Consider the following 16,562-nt stretch of genomic DNA (forward strand, 5'->3'; position numbering starts at 1 on the left):
GGTGAAATCTCAGATGAACTCCGATTTTGTCTGTTACATCCGAAGTTTGCTGCATAGGAGCATGTAAAAATGCAAAGTTCCCCTGTATTTTAAGTTGGGAATCTGCTGCTCCAACTACCAAATGATTGAGATCAGACAGATTACAGGCGTGTCCTTGGCAGAGTTATAGTTATTACAAGAGACAAAATCAAAAAGAAAACATTTGCCCATGCCATTCCGAGGAATTGAACCTGAATCTGTGACTTCTAACTAGTGACATGAACATTCAACATCGTCAACCAAAAGGCATGGTTACTCTCTCTTCTTTCCTAATTAAAGCACTGGAAGCCATGGTCGTACATCTTCGAAGTTTTTTGTCAGTATATATACTGGTAATCCTTGATTTATGACCTCAAATTTGAACTGGTGGTTCCATTACTAAGAGATGCAGTTCAGTGGTGGGACTCAATTTTTTTTACTACCAGTTCTGTGCTTGTGGCTTTGTGGGTGTGGCAGAGGAAGGATGCTGCAAAACCCCCATTCCCTCCCCTCCCCACTAACCCGCTTTCCAGCTCCGTTTTGCTGTTCAGGGCAACAAAAGATCAGCTGGGAGGCAGCGGGGGTGGGGCCAGCCTCTTTGCCGGTTCTCTGAACTACTCAAAATTTCCGCTATCAGTTCTCCAGAACCTGTCAGAACTGGCTGAATACCACCTCTGATGGAAGGGAAGGATACTGCAAAATCCCCATTCCCTCCCTAACCCACTAACCTGCTTTCCAGCTCCATTCTCCTGTTCAGGACAACAGAAGAAGATCGGCTGGGAGGCAGCAGGGGCGAGGCCAGCCTCTTTGCCGGTTCTCTGAACTACTCAAAATTTCCACTATCAGTTCTCCAGAACCTGTCAGAACTGGCTGAATACCACCTCTGATGGAAGGGAAGGATACTGCAAAATCCCCATTCCCTCCCTAACCCACTAACCTGCTTTCCAGCTCCATTCTCCTGTTCAGGACAACAGAAGAAGATCGGCTGGGAGGCAGCAGGGGCAAGGCCAGCCTCTTTGCCGGTTCTCTGAACTACTCAAAATTTCCACTATCAGTTCTCCAGAACCTGTCAGAACTGGCTGAATACCACCTCTGATGGAAGGGAAGGATGCTGCAAAACCCCCCATTCCCACCCCACTAACCTGCTTTCCAGCTCCGTTCTCCTGTTCAGGACAACAGAAGAAGATCGGCTGGGAGGCAGCAGGGGCGGGGCCAGCCTCTTTGCCGGTTCTCCCAACTACTCAAAGTTTCTGCTACCTGCTCTCCAGAACCTGTCAGAACTGGCTGAATACCACCTCTAATGCAGTTGTTAATCTAATTGGGAGGCAACCCAAGTGTATCTGCGAGTAGGGGCCTCCGGTTGAGAATGGGCGCACCTGATGTAGGAGAGGGATCTGTGCTTTGGCCCTTCTGTCCACAACTGTTCTCTACTGGACCTGAGAAGCTAGAAAGACCCTCACGTTGTACACCATTTCCAACTCATCTGGGAGGATGTTCATCCCATTCATTTGTCACACTGAATCTTCATAAGCTTCTTGGAAGCGCACATTGTTGGCAAGAGAAACGGCAGGTCCAGTCATGGCTCGTGTTTTTGACAGTTTATCAAGGTTATAGAGTACAGCTTTCCTTTGGGGGAAATTAGTTCTTAGGTTTACAAAAGTACTTGGCTGTAAATATCCATAAAAATGACAATTTGGTCAGCTGTATTTATTCCTAAGCAGGTCAAAGGACGTCGGCATGTTCAGCTACATAAATCTGTTAGGTACAGCCCAGAAAGTCTCATGCTTCCAAATGGCATGGATTTTTCTTTCTAGGCTTGAAGAATGTGGCACAATAATTGCTGGAAATAAAGTGTCTGGATTGTTGGGAAAACCTCTGTACAATCCTTTATTTCCAGAACAGATAACTAGTCTAGAAAGAGAAAGGGAGGGAGGGGAATGGATATGGAGGGGGGAAGGGAAATGAAAGTAAGTCTCTCTGTCTCTGTCTGTCTCTGTCTGTCTGACTTTCTCTCTTTCTGTGCCTCTCTGCCCCCCACCCCCACCCCTCTGTCCTCTCTGTCTCTGCCTGTCTGTCTCTCTCTGTGTATCTCTCTGCCTCTGCTTCTTTCTCTCTCTTTTCCCCCCTCTCCTTCTTTCTCTCTCTTCCTCCCTCCCCCCCTCTCTCTCATATCCTAAGGGAATTTTGCTCCTCCCCTCCCAATAGTAAAATTAGGCAGGGAAATTACCCAAAGTCATGATTGGAAGTTCCCTTGGGTACTATAAGGATAGAGCCAAGGTGGCGCAGAGAGCCAAGGTGGCGCAGTGGTTAAATGCAGCACTGCAAGCTACTGCTAGATCAGCAGTTCAGCGGTTCAAATCCCACCGGCTCAGGGTTGACTCAGCCTTCCATCCTTCCGAGGTGGGTAAAATGAGGACCCAGATTGTTGGGGGCAATATGCTGACTCTCTGTAAACCGCTTAGAGAGGGCTGAAAGCCCTATGAAGCGGTATATAAGTCTACTGCTATTGCTATTACTCACCAATTGCGACCCTACCTGGATCGGGAGGCCCTTCAGACAGTCACTCACGACCTTGTGACCTCAAGACTGGATTACTGTAACACGCTCTACATGGGGCTGCCCTTGAAGAGTGTTCGAAGACTTCAGCTGGTCCAGAACACAGCCGCGCAAGCGATTGTGGGTGCACCCAGGTACACCCACGTCACACCTATCCTCCGCGAGCTGCACTGGTTACCCATTAGTCTCCGGACCCGCTTCAAGGTACTGGTCGTTACCTATAAAGCCTACATGGCATCGGACCTGGGTACCTGAGAGACCACCTCCTGCCGATTACCTCCCATAGACCGATGAGATCTCACAGGTTAGATCTTCCCCGGATTCCATCTGCCAGCAAATGTCGGCTGGCGACTCCCCGGGGGAGAGCCTTCTCTGTCGCAGCTCCAGCCCTCTGGAACGATCTCCCCGTGGAGATCCGGACCCTTACTACCCTCCCAGCCTTCCGCAAAGCCGTTAAGTCCTGGCTGCTCCAGCAGGCCGGGGGGCTTTCGAAATATCCAGCCCCACGGAAACTGTGACTGTTGTGGATTTTAAAGTATTGTTTTGTTTATTTATCCCCTCCCTTGTTTATTGTAAGCCGCCCGGAGTCCTTCTGGAGTGGGCGGCATACAAGACAAATAAAACTAAACTAAACTAAACTCAAAGTTCTCAGAAATCTTACCAGAAAAATACTGCAGCAGCTGGCAAGAGAGAGGCCTGTCACTTCCCCATGAAAAAACTCTTGCCATTGCCTGGGACGTTCCACCTGGGCTGCTGAAAAAGGAGAGGTCGAACACCCATGGTTGGTGCCGATGGAAGTGCCATAAATTGGTGAGAACAGATTTATCGAGTAGGGTTATATTGGGAAATACCCAATCAAGGAGGGAGGTCTCAAGCAGAGAATTAGCCTGGCAGCCTTGTGCAGCTGCAAAAGACTTAAGCAGGGATTGATCCCTGCTTAAGTTCGCTAGAACATTATCTATCTATTTCCAGGAGAAAGCAGACAGCCTGGGAAGATTCCTGTATAGCAGGCAGAATATAATGAAGTACCATATTTTTCGGAGTATGTGACACACTTTTTCCTCCCTAAAAGAGGCTGAAAATTTGCCTGCATCTTATACTCCGAATGTAGCTTTTTCGAAGCTTTTTTCCCCAGCCCTAATGAGGCACTAAGTTTTGTCTGCTTTTCTCACTGCTTCTCTCTCCGCTGATCAGCTGTGCTTTAGAAGCTGTTTTTTTTTAATCCCGACCAGTGCTCAAAACCAACAAACCTATGTGCTGAAGCTGATCAGACTAAGGATGCTAAGATGAATACCTGGTAGGCAGATTCCCCCCCCCTTTTCCTCCCCAAAAACTAAGGTGCGTCTTATCCTCCGAAAATACGGTACTTACATTCATACTTACATGTATGAATATGATTGCTTGCATCTAACAGCTGCTTCTGCTAACTGGCCTGAAGTTAAACAGGACAGAATGGAACGCAACTCGTGTTCCTGCGATGCCAGGAGTCTAGAAAATGACACGTTGATTCCCTTCCATGGACGCAATAGAATCCCCCCTTCCAGGGGTGGGTTTCTCGCCCGGTGCGGTTGGAACGGGGCCGGCGGCGTCCTCGTGCATGCGCGCAGTACACGCATGCATACTAGCGTCTGTGCAATGCTCCAGCTGCTCCTGGAGGATCGCGCAGGCGCTGTATGCGTCCTGTGCATGCGTGGAAGCGCAGAACTCGTCAAAACCGGGTAAGAAACGCGGGCGGGTGGGTAGACCCTTCAGCGTTCCCGGAAGTTACTTACTTCCAGGTTCGCCGACCAACCGGTTCATGGGGACCGCCACAAACCGCCTGAAACCCACCCCTGCCCCCTTCATACCAATATGGACAGCAAAAGCAGTCCCATCCCTCAACTGTTCGTGCAGCACAATCACACACACTTTCCTTGCTATCTATCTGCTTTAATCTAAAATACAGAAGCTGATGGATGCCCTAGGTAAATCAAGCATTTTCTGTCTGCCAGGAAAGGTTTGCAAAAGCTTATTTTGTGCCATTACCATTTTTTTTTTCTGGCGTCTGGCCGTAAATCATGACAAGTACCAAGCCGATTCCTCCCCTTTAAAAGTAACGCCTTGCTTTTGCATAATTACCCAGACCCTGTGGAGATCTCCGGGCACAGTAAATCTGTTCATTTAAAAGGTTTCACTTTAAGTATAGCACCGCCATAAATTGGGGAGGGGTGGGGGAGAACAAATTTATTTATTTAATAGGTTTGTTCTGTTAACTGGCTTGATAATCGTCAAGACTCCTGTTGTTTCATTTGGCAGGCCTCCTGCTAATGGGGCTGATTTATTTCGGTGGTGAATATTTATGTAGGAAGGTTTAAACTCCGTGTAAGACTGGTGGAAATTGGTGTATGACTCTGATTTACTCTCATTATTAGGTGAGACCACTGAACTTCACAGGACTTTCAGTGTTCTGATCGAGGCTTCCTAAGAGTATGAAGCAAACTCCAGGTCCCGGCAAAAAACCCTTTTATTGATTTACTGTGAATTCTGCTCATTCACACCCAGCAAAGTCTTTCAAGGGAGGATTTTCAGTTGCAGACCTTATCTGGCTTGGAGAGCTGCCAGGCCGATATTTGCAAAACTTGGCAAGGAGTCTCAGAGAGTCATGAACCAATGAAGCGAACTAATTGTCTCCTGCAAACTCCACTCCCCTTTCGCTCCCCTTTCCTCTGGGAGGGGCCATTCGTCGTCCACCTGTGGCCTTACTCCCAAGTCAACACCTGTTCTTTAGCTGTTCCCTTCATCTGGCAACTCTGCGCATGCACACACTGGGAACAGGCTCCAGCTGTTCCTCTCCCTTACTGATGTCTGACTCCAAAGGCAGTTATTAACTCTCAGGTTACTCTGGGCCCCTCTCTGCCTCTGACACAGAGCCCTCATTAGAGCCTTCACCAGTCTTTAGGACTGGCCCATGTTCCTCCCCAACCTCCTTAGTATCCGAATCTGCTGCCAGCTCCGTGGGCCATAACATTCAGGAGGATAAGCTGAGAAGTATGAAACTGAGTCCATCTGGAGTCCATTTTTCAAACTCACCAACTTTAAATATGTGGGCTTCAACTCCCAGAATTCCCCAGCCAGCTTGCCAAGTTTGAAAAAAAAAACCACTGATTTAGCAATAGCCATACCACTGAGGCTTATATGCCTCTTCATAGTGCTTTTACAGCCCTCTCTAAGCAGTTTGTAGAATCAGCCTCTTGCCCCCAACAATCTGGGTCCTCATTTTACTGACCTCAGAAGGATTGAAGGCTGAGTCAACAGATTGAACTCCAGACACTGGGCAGAGTCAGCCTGCAATACAGCATTCTAACCACTGTACCACCACGGACGGACGGAAGGAAGGAAGGAAGGAAGGAAGGAAGGAAGGAAGGAAGGAAGGAAGGAAGGAAGGAAGGAAGGTAGGTAGGTAGGTAGGTAGGTAGGTAGGTAGGTAGGTAAGTATTGGACCTGGGTACTTGAGAGACCGCCTGCTGCCAATTACCTCCCAAAGACCCATTAGATCACACAGAGTAGGCCTCCTCCGGGTTCTGTCTACCAGCCAATGTCATCTGGCCACTACCCGGGGGAGGGCCTTCTCTGTGGCGGCTCCAGCCCTTTGGAACAAACTCCCCGCAGAGATTCGGACCCTCACCTCTCTCCAGGCCTTCCGAAAAGCCGTTAAAACCTGGCTGTGTCGGCAGGCCTGGGGTCGATGAGTTCCCTTCCCCTCTCGAATTGTGTGGCTGTTGGTTGTTTTTTAAATGCCCTGTATTTTTGTAGTTTTTATGTTTTTCCCTTCCCCTCCTTGGGTTTGTGCGCCGCCTTGAGTCCCGCCGGGAATAGGGCGGCATATAAATAAAATGAAACTCAAACTCAAGGAAGGAAGGAAGGAAGGAAGGAATAGCAATAGCACTTAGACTTATATAACACTTCACAGTGCTTTACAGCTCTTTCTAAGCATCTTACAGAGTTAGCCTATTGCCCCCAACAATCTAGGTCCTCATTTTACCCACCTTGGAAGGATGGAAGGCTGAGTCAAGAACTCCTGGCCATGGGCAGAGCTAACTTGCATTATGGCATTCTAACCACTGCAACAGGAAGAAAGGAAGGACTAGGAATTGCAATTAGACTTATATACCACTTTACAATGCTTTACAGCCCTCTCTAAGCGGTTTACAGGGTCAGCCTCTTGCCCCCACCAATCTGGGTCCTCATTTTACCCACCTCGGAAGGATGGAAGGCTGAATCAACCTTGAGCCAGTCAGAATCAAACTCTTGGCTGTGGGCAGAGTTAGCCTGCAATACTGCAGTCTATCCACTGCACCGCCATGGCTCTTTAGGGCACGGTTTTACGAAAAACGGATAATAAATGCCAATTTCGAACAAAACTATTGCAAAATGTGGTCACATGGTTACAGACTGCAGTGTCTGTAAACGCAGCCCGTTTGCTGATGTAGCATCCCCCTAGTCACATGGATCCAAATTCAGATTCTTGGCTATTGACTCGTATTTGTGACGGCTGCAGTGTCCCGGGGGAAGGGTCATATGATCCACTTTTGCGACTTTCTGATGAGCAAAGTCGGGGAGGGGCGGGGAAAGCCAAATTCAGTTAACACCCATTTGACTAGCTTTTAACAACTGCAGAGTTTCACTTAACAGCTGTGGCAAGAAAGGTCGTAAAATGGGTCAAAACTCACTTTTAACCACTGTCTCGATGAGCCATGGGAATTTAAGGGCTCAATTGGAGTCGTTAAGTGCAGGACTAGTTATACGATGAAGAAGAAAAGCAGAAGGGATTTTGCCAAGGAATATGAATCTGTTTTCCCTTCATTTTCCAATTTCATCTTCCTCCTTTCGTTCAGTACCAAAGTTGATGCTGTAGAGAACTTGCTCGGATTAGATTAGAAGTAGTTTTTTTCCCCCTGTCTATCGCATCCATAAGGAACATCTAAAAACGTTTTGGAAGATGATGAACGAGTAAAAATTGATTTGGAAAAAAAAAACTGTGTTTATTTAGTTAAAGCGTTTTGCCCTGCACTTAAAAATAGCCCAATATTACTTTACATGGTAGAGAGTGTGTTGCGTTCACAATCTGTTTTTCTTTTCACAGCTCTGTGTGAGGATTCAAGTAGTCATGTACCAGTGTGATTAGGCTGTGAAAAGCATTTTAGCCAATGAATTATATCAACGTAGTGATCATTTGCACTGATTTGCACACCCTAAAACAATGGCAAAAACAAAACATACTGGTTTAAATAAGTATGATGTAATGGAATATTGGTATACATAGGAATTGAATATTTAGAATACTTTACTTAAAATAAAGGAATAACAACTGTAGTTGAACATATGACGTACAATGATAACAACGTATCTATGTATTCTTGATGGATAATTTGCAATTTTATACACAATTGAAAATGGTGATGCCTAAGTATTCTTCCATATTTTTAAGAACAATAGAATGAGATAGGTGATACTATAAAGACATATTATTGCTAAATAGACTAATAATGATGCAATGGAATGTTGGTACAGTATATACATGAACCTAATCCTTAGAACGTTGGTTTAAAATGAAGGAATAACAATTGTAATTGAATACATGATTTACAATGACAATAATGTACCTATGAATACCTGATGGACAGTCTGTGACTTTATATATAATTGAAAGCAGTGATGCACAAACGATTTGTAACCAAACAACATGCTATATGTATATTTAATTGATGATGATTTTATGTTTTATGTATTGTTTGTCCTTGTCTGTTTTTTTAAAAATATATCTATATTTTAAAAAATGGTTCACCGACAAATGCGCGCCCGAGAAATGCGCGGCAACAAAACCGCGGCAACAAAACCACGCCATCAAAAGTGCGCCATCAACAAACAACATAATGGGGCGCGAAAACAACATTACAACCCTAACCCTAACCACGCTTTTGTGGGTGCGGTTTTGTCGGGCGCGCATTTGTCGGGTCACAAAAAGAAATAGCCCAATTTTACTTTACACGGTAGAGAGAGTGTTGCGTTCACAATCTTTTTTCTTTCTTTCCACAGCTCTGTGTGAGGATTCAAATAGTCGTGTACCAGTGTGATTAGGCTGTGGAAAGCATTTTAGCCAACCAATTATATCAACGTAGTATAGCAATAGCAATAGCAATTAGACTTATATACTGCTTCATAGGGCTTTTAGCCCTCTCTAAGCGGTTTACAGAGTCAGCATATCGCCCCCACAGTCTGGGTCCTCATTTCACCCACCTCGGAAGGATGGAAGGCTGAGTCAACCCTGATCCGGTGAGATTTGAACCTCCGAACTGCAGAACTGCAGTCAGCTGAAGTAGCCTGCAGTGCTGCATTTAACCACTGCGCCACCTCGGCTCATTTGCACACCCTAAAACAATGGCAAGGACAAAACATACTGGTTTAAAAAAGTATGCAAGTCGCACCAAAAGATTCCTTACGGCAGGGGTTCCCTCCTCTTAAGTAAAGTGTAATACTGTGTCTTATGAAAAAGCGTCTTTAGGATTATCTGTGGTTGAATGGAGTCAAAGTTGCAAGAGGGAATGGCTGCTTTCACATGGCAATAGAACTTGGAATGTCTGGTGGGCAGGAAGACAGCAAAGCCAAGCCTGCCTTAGCAATTCATAGAGTATATCTATAGTCATCTAGATTGTTGCTTTAATCTGGCAAGATTCTGTCCATAGGCAAACAACAATAAAGAAACGACAGTCCTTAGAAGTAACTCCTGGTGTCATTCTTGGTTCTTTGAGCCTGATAATAGCAATATCCATAGCACTTAGACTTATATACTGCTTCACAGTGCTTTTACAGCCCTCTCTAAGCGGTTTACAGAGTCAGCCTCTTGCCCCCGACAATCTGGGTCCTCATTTTACACACTTCGGAAGGATGGAAGGCTGAGTCAACTTTGAGCCGGTGAGATTCGAACCGCCAAACTGCAGCTAACAGTCAGCTGAAGTAGTCTGCAGTACTGCATTCTAACCACTGCACCACCTCGGCTCTTTCCATCACACTGTTTAACCCAGCATTTAAAAATCACCTAAGTTTTTCGTAAAGTGGATTCTAGGTAATATTTAGGTAATGGGATGATAATAGAATCTTATCGTTTTTCCATAAGCCATTCCTCCTCCTGCTTCCCCCGCCCCTCGCAATTTTAAATCTTATTTTGAATTCTCAAGGGTGTCATTTCTAAACCAGACAGGCCCAGCTGGTGGAAACTTACAAGTGGAAAGCTGCATTTTTTAGCAGCTTCCAAGTTATTTTTAGAAAACATCTTTAGTTTCCAATAAATTAAGTTTGAAAGGCAGTATCTTAACGGAAAATGGGACATGATAAATAAAACACAGCAGAGGAACTGTCCCCTAAAAATTATTATAAGAGGCATCTTGGGACCAATGGGATGCTTTTCTTCCGCAATTCTTGTTGTTTCATACTTGGCTGCACACATTTTAGCATACATCGTCCATTGTTTCCAACCTTTGTCTTGGATTGGTGTAATTGCCACCCATTGCATTGGCATCCTTCAGTCTCAAAAGACTATGGAATCGTGCTCTGGAAATAGGTCAAAACTGGAGTGTCCTCTCCAGCACAAGGCCTGGGTAGATTAATATGGAGGATAGACTTTTACCCAAGCAGCAGATCCCCCTCTTTCCACATCGCTGAAATAGTCCAATGGAATAGCAGAGCCGATACGATTGGTTCCAGCTGCATCACATGAGTTAGCAGAATGTGGTTGTACAGAGTCACAAACTGCTTCCGGGACTCAGGCTCCGGATTTTGCCTGGAGGTTGACTCCTGAAGCCTTTTCCAGTAGTGGATGCAGCCACAAGGCAGTGGAGGTTTGGAATCAGAGTTTCCCTTATCCTAGAAGATGGCTCTGCCGCTTTATCTGCTGTGGGGCGTAGAGCCCTCTTCTGCCTTCAAAACCGTTGACCGTCTTCTCCTGTAACCCTAGAAAGGGGCCCTTACGAGGTGCTCCCAGCCGGGCCAGCTGGACCAAGGTTTTTTTAAGGAGGTGTTACTCCTCCATCACTCACCCTTTGTCCTGGCTTGTGACAGGCAGAGCCTGGCTTCCCAAGCATTGGGCCCAGGATGGCGGGTTTAACTGCCACCCATAATATGACCAAATCTGTAATCCATTCAATCTGTACAAACAATTGCTCAAAGGACCAAAATTCAGGTGTCACAGGACGCCGCGTCTATCTTGTCCTCTCTATTTTGCCCGCACAGACCCAGCCGTCTCTTTCTCGTTTTTCGACCCAGCTTCCGAAAAAAAACAGGACCGGAGTGTCCTGTAAATCCCAGGAAATAAAATAATGTGACTAAAAAAAGGGGAATTTTGCCCGATCAAAAAAGGATGTGTTTTAATTGCCTATTAATAGAGGGCTCAAAACATTTTACAGTTGACATGCTGGCCGAAAAGGATGAAGCACAGCGGCAAGCCTGTTTCAATCGGGAAGTCGAAGCAGTGTGTCACTTTTACCAGCCTGAAGCAAGCTACACCGCTTTTACTCCGTTCCAAAGGTCCTTCTCTCCCTTTGCAGGAGGCCCTCGGGGAAATCAGCGGTCCTTTGACACTTTGCAAATGTCTCCATCGACACTTCACTTCCAGCACTAAAGCAAACTGTGTTGTCGTTGACTCGCAGCCAAAGCGTCTTATGCCCAGTTTGTCTAGGTGTACTTAATTTTTTCCCCCCCTTTCCTTCCCTCCTGTCTGATTCTCAGAGACTGCTGGGATAAAGCCCTGCAGGTTTCTTGGCAAGGTTTTTTTTTCAAAAGTAGTTTGCCATTGCCTCCTTCCCGGGGCTGAGAGAAAGGGACTGGCTCAAGCTCACCCAGTTGGCTTTTTGCCTAAGGCGAGACTAGAATTCTCTCTCGCATGCTAGTCGTTCCCGACTCTAGGGGGTGGTGCTCATCTCCGTTTCAAAGCCAAAGAGCCAGTACTGCCCGAAGACATCTCCATGATCATGTGGCCGGCATGACTCAATGCCAAAGGTGCACGGAACGCTGTTACCTTCCCACCAAAGGTGGTCCCTATTTTTCTACTTGCATTTTTACGTGCTTCCGAACTGCTAGGTTGGCAGAAGCTGGGACAAGTAGCGGGAGCTCACTCCATTATGCAGCACTAGGGATTCGAACCGCCAAACTGCCAATCTTTCTTATTGACAAGCTCAGAGTATTAGTCACTGAAACCTCCTGCTTTCAAGCCTGATGCTTTAACCACTACACCATACTGGCTCTGTAAGTCTAGAACCATAGCTTTGGATTTGAACTAAGTAACCTCACACTGATGTCTGGTATGATTGTGGGGAAGGGGTGCTTTTGAATCTGTCTTGACTCCCGATGACTGTTTGGACCCACCCTTCACTGGCCCGCAGAGAATTACAATGCTGATCCAGCCGTCGAAGAAATCCAGTTTGACACCCCTGCTCTACACAAACCACTTTGAGTTCTCACTCGATAAAAGGTAAAGGTTCCCCTCTCACATGCATGCTAGTTGTTCCTGCCTATAGGGGGCAGTGCTCATCTCCGTTTCAAAGCCAAAGAGCCAGCACTGTCCAAAGACATCTCCATGGTCATGGTGGGTGGCATGACTCAACACCAAAGGCGCACAGAACGCTGTTACCTTCCCACCAAAGTGGTCCCTATTTTTCTACTTGCATTTTTACATGCTTCCGAACCGCTAGGTTGGCAGAAGCTGGGACAAGTCACGGGAGCTCACTCCATGACACGGCGCTGGGGATTCGAACTGCCAGCCTTTCTTATTGACAAGCTCAGCATCTTAGCCACTGAGCCACCTCATCCTTCTTCTCACTGGTAGATGGCATTAAGTAGTATGAATGATGATATAAATGTTATGGAGACTTGGACATGCTGTGTTCTTAAACTATAGTACAGGCTGATGAACACAATTTGTGTCCCGCTCATATCCCGCTCTCATCAATATGCATTGTTTCAAACCTAGATGCCTGTTCGGTTGGAGATGTTTTGACTGAATTTCAAATACCGAATAGCCTAACTAAGATGGTTCATTAAGAACCCTGTCGCTCTGTTAAGATTTTGTGAACTGCAGCACACTCTAGTGATATCAAGAAATTATAAAACAAAACTTAGGCAGGGTGAGCTTTCTTTCCTCCTCAACAACTGGCATGTTGAAATTATGATGAGCTTGTGTTGCTAAATGAAGGCAATATACTGGATTGTGGTTGTTTAAAATATTGGATACACCTTGGCAGGTAAGAGAACTCAGGTGTATCTACTTGCAGTCTTCCAAAGAAGAGAATCCAGCTGTTCTCCAGGTATTTGTCCTGGTTCCAAAGTCTATGGAGATTCTCAGTCATCCAGGTCATGGTTGTCCCAAAGGTGCTTTTTCAAGAGGCAACTGGACTTTCTCTGCTTTCCTTCGAAGAAGTTCCACTTCTCATCCAAGAAGCTTCTTCTGCAGAGCTGAAGAACCTGCTTGGATAAGAAGCAAAACACCATCTTCTTTTAACGCCCCCATAATGCCTTGTGGGTGGAGTCTGGGCAACTGAATGGAGCCAGCGGAGTGTTTTTACTGGCCAGATGCCTTTCTTGTCGCCATTGCAGAGTTTTGTTCAGCAGATCTATTCTCACTGTGCCCAGAGAGAGAAATATCTGCCTCTACCTAGGATCGAACTCACAACTTCCTGATTGTGAGGCAAGAGCTCCACTCCAGGCCACCACACCGCTCCGTAAGAAGCAAAACACCTTTGAAAAAAAAAACAGATAGCCCAGTTGCCTCTTGAAAAAGCACCTTTGGGCTATCCTGGCCCCATCCTGAACAAGGCTCCGAAGCAGATCTTAAAGACCATGTGATATTGACAATGACTGAAAGGTTAAATGTCTGCAATATTCTTATTAAGAGTAGAGTAGGGGAAAAAAATGACGAAGTAGAAGTCTGTTTGGAAGCTGTAAAACCAAAGTTGATGAATTAAACTAGTCTGCTTGCCATTTTGTGCACCATTTGTAGGCTCTGTAGATGTAGATTTGAAAAACCTCCCCAGCGGGGCTGAAATTCAGCAGGTTCTGGAGAAACCGGTAGTGGAAATTCTGAGTAGTCTGGAGAACCGGCAAGTACCACCTCTGGCTGGCCCCAGAGTGCGGTGGGGATGGAGATTTTGCAATATCCTTCCTCCAGGAGTGGGGAGAGAATGGAGATTTTGCAGTATCCTTCCCCCAGGAGTGCAGTGGGGATGGAGATTTTGCAATATCTTGCAAGAGCCAAGGTGGCGCAGTGGTTAAATGCAGCACTGCAGGCTACTTCAGCTGACTGTAGTTCTGCAGTTCGGCTGTTCAAATCTCACCGGCTCAAGGTTGACTCAGCCTTCCATCCTTCCGAGGTGAGTAAAATGAGGACCCGGATTGTTGTTGGGGCAATATGCTGACTCTGTAAACCGCTTAGAGAGGGCTGAAAGCCATATGAAGCAGTATATAAGTCTAACTGCTATTGCTATTGCTAATATCCTTCCTCCAGGAGTGGGGAGAGAATGGGGATTTTGCAGTATCCTTCCCCCAGGAGTGCCCACCGAGCCACGCCCACAGAACCAGTAGTAAAAAAATTAGAATTTCACCATTGATCCCTAGCTTCTCTCTCTCTCTCTCTCTCTCCCTCCCTCCCTCTCTCTCTCTCTCTCTCTCTCTCTCTCTCACACACACACACACACACACACACTGAACCGAAAGTGAGAATGGGCAGCAGGCTTGAAGCACTGCCAGAGTGTTCTGGCTAAATAAGCTTGATTTATGTGAAGTGCAGGAACTTTGGTCCAGATTGATGCTATACCATCGGCCTTCTCAGCAGTAGCCCCGACCCTTTGGAACGAGCTCCCCGTGGAGATTCGTACCCTCTCCACCGTCCAGGCCTTCCGCATAGCCTTGAAGAACTGGCTCGCCCGTCAGGCCTGGGGATAGGATAGTTACCCGCCCGAATGATGAGTGTTTGTTGTTTGCTATTTTATTACATGTTTTGTCCTACTGTCTGTATTCCCCTTTCCCAGTTTTTGTGTGAGCCGCCCTGAGTCCCCTCAGGGAAAAGGGCGGCCTACAAATTCTAATAAAATTCTAAAATTCTAAATTCTATACCACCATATGGCATGGTATGAAAACCTATGGCTGAAATCGCCTCACAACATCACAGATTATATTTTGGCTGCTTCTTTTCAACAATGGGATCATGATGGCTAAGTGGTTAAAGATTGCTGGATTTCTCAGCTGGAAAGCTGACAGTTGGGTGTTCGAGACCCAGGTGCTGTGTGATGATGGGGTGAGCTGCTGCTCCTTGCTCCAGCTCCTGCCTGTTCTGACCTAGGCTTCCTGATAAAGCATAAATCACATGCTTAGTCAAGAGCCAAGGTGGCGCAGTGGTTAAATGCAGCACTGCAGGCTACTGCTAGATCAGCAGGTCAGCGGTTCAAATCTCACCGGCTCAGGGTTGACTCAGCCTTCCATCCTTCCGAGGTGGGTAAAATGAGGACCCAGATTGTTGGGGGCAATATGCTGACTCTCTGTAAACCGCTTAGAGAGGCCTGAAAGGTCTATGAAGCGGTATATAAGTCTACTGCTATTGCTATTGCTATTAGTCCCAAAAACCCTCTTTTATTTAAAAGGCTGTGAATTATGGTCATTCACAGCCCGTAATGATTCAGTCTGTGAAGAGTCTGACAGAAGTCTGCCACAGTCTTTCAGGGTAATGATGATAAGCACCCACCTTTATCTTCCTTGAAACGCTGCCAGAGACCTAATTGCCAGTTAGTTTTGCAAGGCCAAATGGAGCACAGAGTCAAATGCAGCTTCTCAGAGTTTGAACCGACCAGGATGAACAAATCGCTTCCTGCAAAGGCTCATGTCCACTTGCTCCATTTTTATGTCTTATGGGAGGGGCCAATCATCTCCAGGCCTTACTCCCAAGTTGCCCCTTTTGTCTTTACTGTTCTTGTCTTCTGGCAGCTCTGTGCATGTGCACACTGGGAATAGGCTCACACTGTTCTTCTGCCTCGCTGATGTCAAACTCCACGGGCAGCACATCACTACCAGATGGCCTCCGCCCCCTCTTTACCTCCAATGCAAAGCCCTCATCCGAGCCTTCCCCAGACTCCAGGACTGGCCCATGTTCCTCCCCAACCTCCTAACTGTCCGACTCTGCTGCCCGGCTCCACAGGCTGCCCACCTAGCAGTTCGAAAGCATGATGCAAGTAGATAAATAGGTACCACTTTGGTGGGAAGATAATCGCATTCCCTGCGCCTTGGTGTATAGTCACGCTGGCTACATGACCACAGAAACATCTTTGGACAACATCAGCTCCCTTGTGCCAAGAAATGGATTTGAGCACCGTTCCCTTAAGTCCGACACAACTGCGCAGGGGAAAGTTTTATCTTTTCCTTTCTTTTCGACCGTTCTCTATCTCCATGGTATCCTTACTCTTCTTCCTTGGGCTAAGAGAGAGGGATGGGTTGGCCCAAGGTTATCCAGCTGGCCTTATGCCTAAAGTGGGACTAGAATTCATGGTCTCCTAGTTCAGCATTTTAACTCTTAAAACTAAACTGTCTGTCTTTTGTGGCCTTAAGAGATTCTAAATCTATTCTTCCTCTTTTTCTTTCTTTCTTTCTTTCTTTCTTTCTTTCTTTCTTTCTTTCTTTCTTTCTCTTTCTTTCTTTCTTTCTTTCTTTCTTTCTTTCTTCCTTCCTTCCTTCCTTCCTTCCTTCCTTCCTTCCTTTCTTTCTTTCTTTCATGGATGCCAGATTATGTGCCCAATAATGCGAACAGCTTTGTGTGCTTAGGCAAACAGAACAAAACGTTTTGCCCTCATGCAAATCGTTTTATTTAAATGCAGGGCGTTTTTTTTTTCCTACTCGCAGAGAGTTTTGCAGACGGGGAGGATGCTTTCGCTCCAGGAAAACAATGGTTCCGAAGGTTTTTGCATTCCGTTCCAACC

This window comes from Thamnophis sirtalis, unplaced genomic scaffold (assembly GCF_051295495.1).
Source record: "Thamnophis sirtalis isolate CommonGarterSnake01/CBP01778 unplaced genomic scaffold, rThaSir2_p1.2 scaffold_14, whole genome shotgun sequence".
In the NCBI taxonomy this organism is placed as follows: domain Eukaryota; kingdom Metazoa; phylum Chordata; class Lepidosauria; order Squamata; family Natricidae; genus Thamnophis; species Thamnophis sirtalis.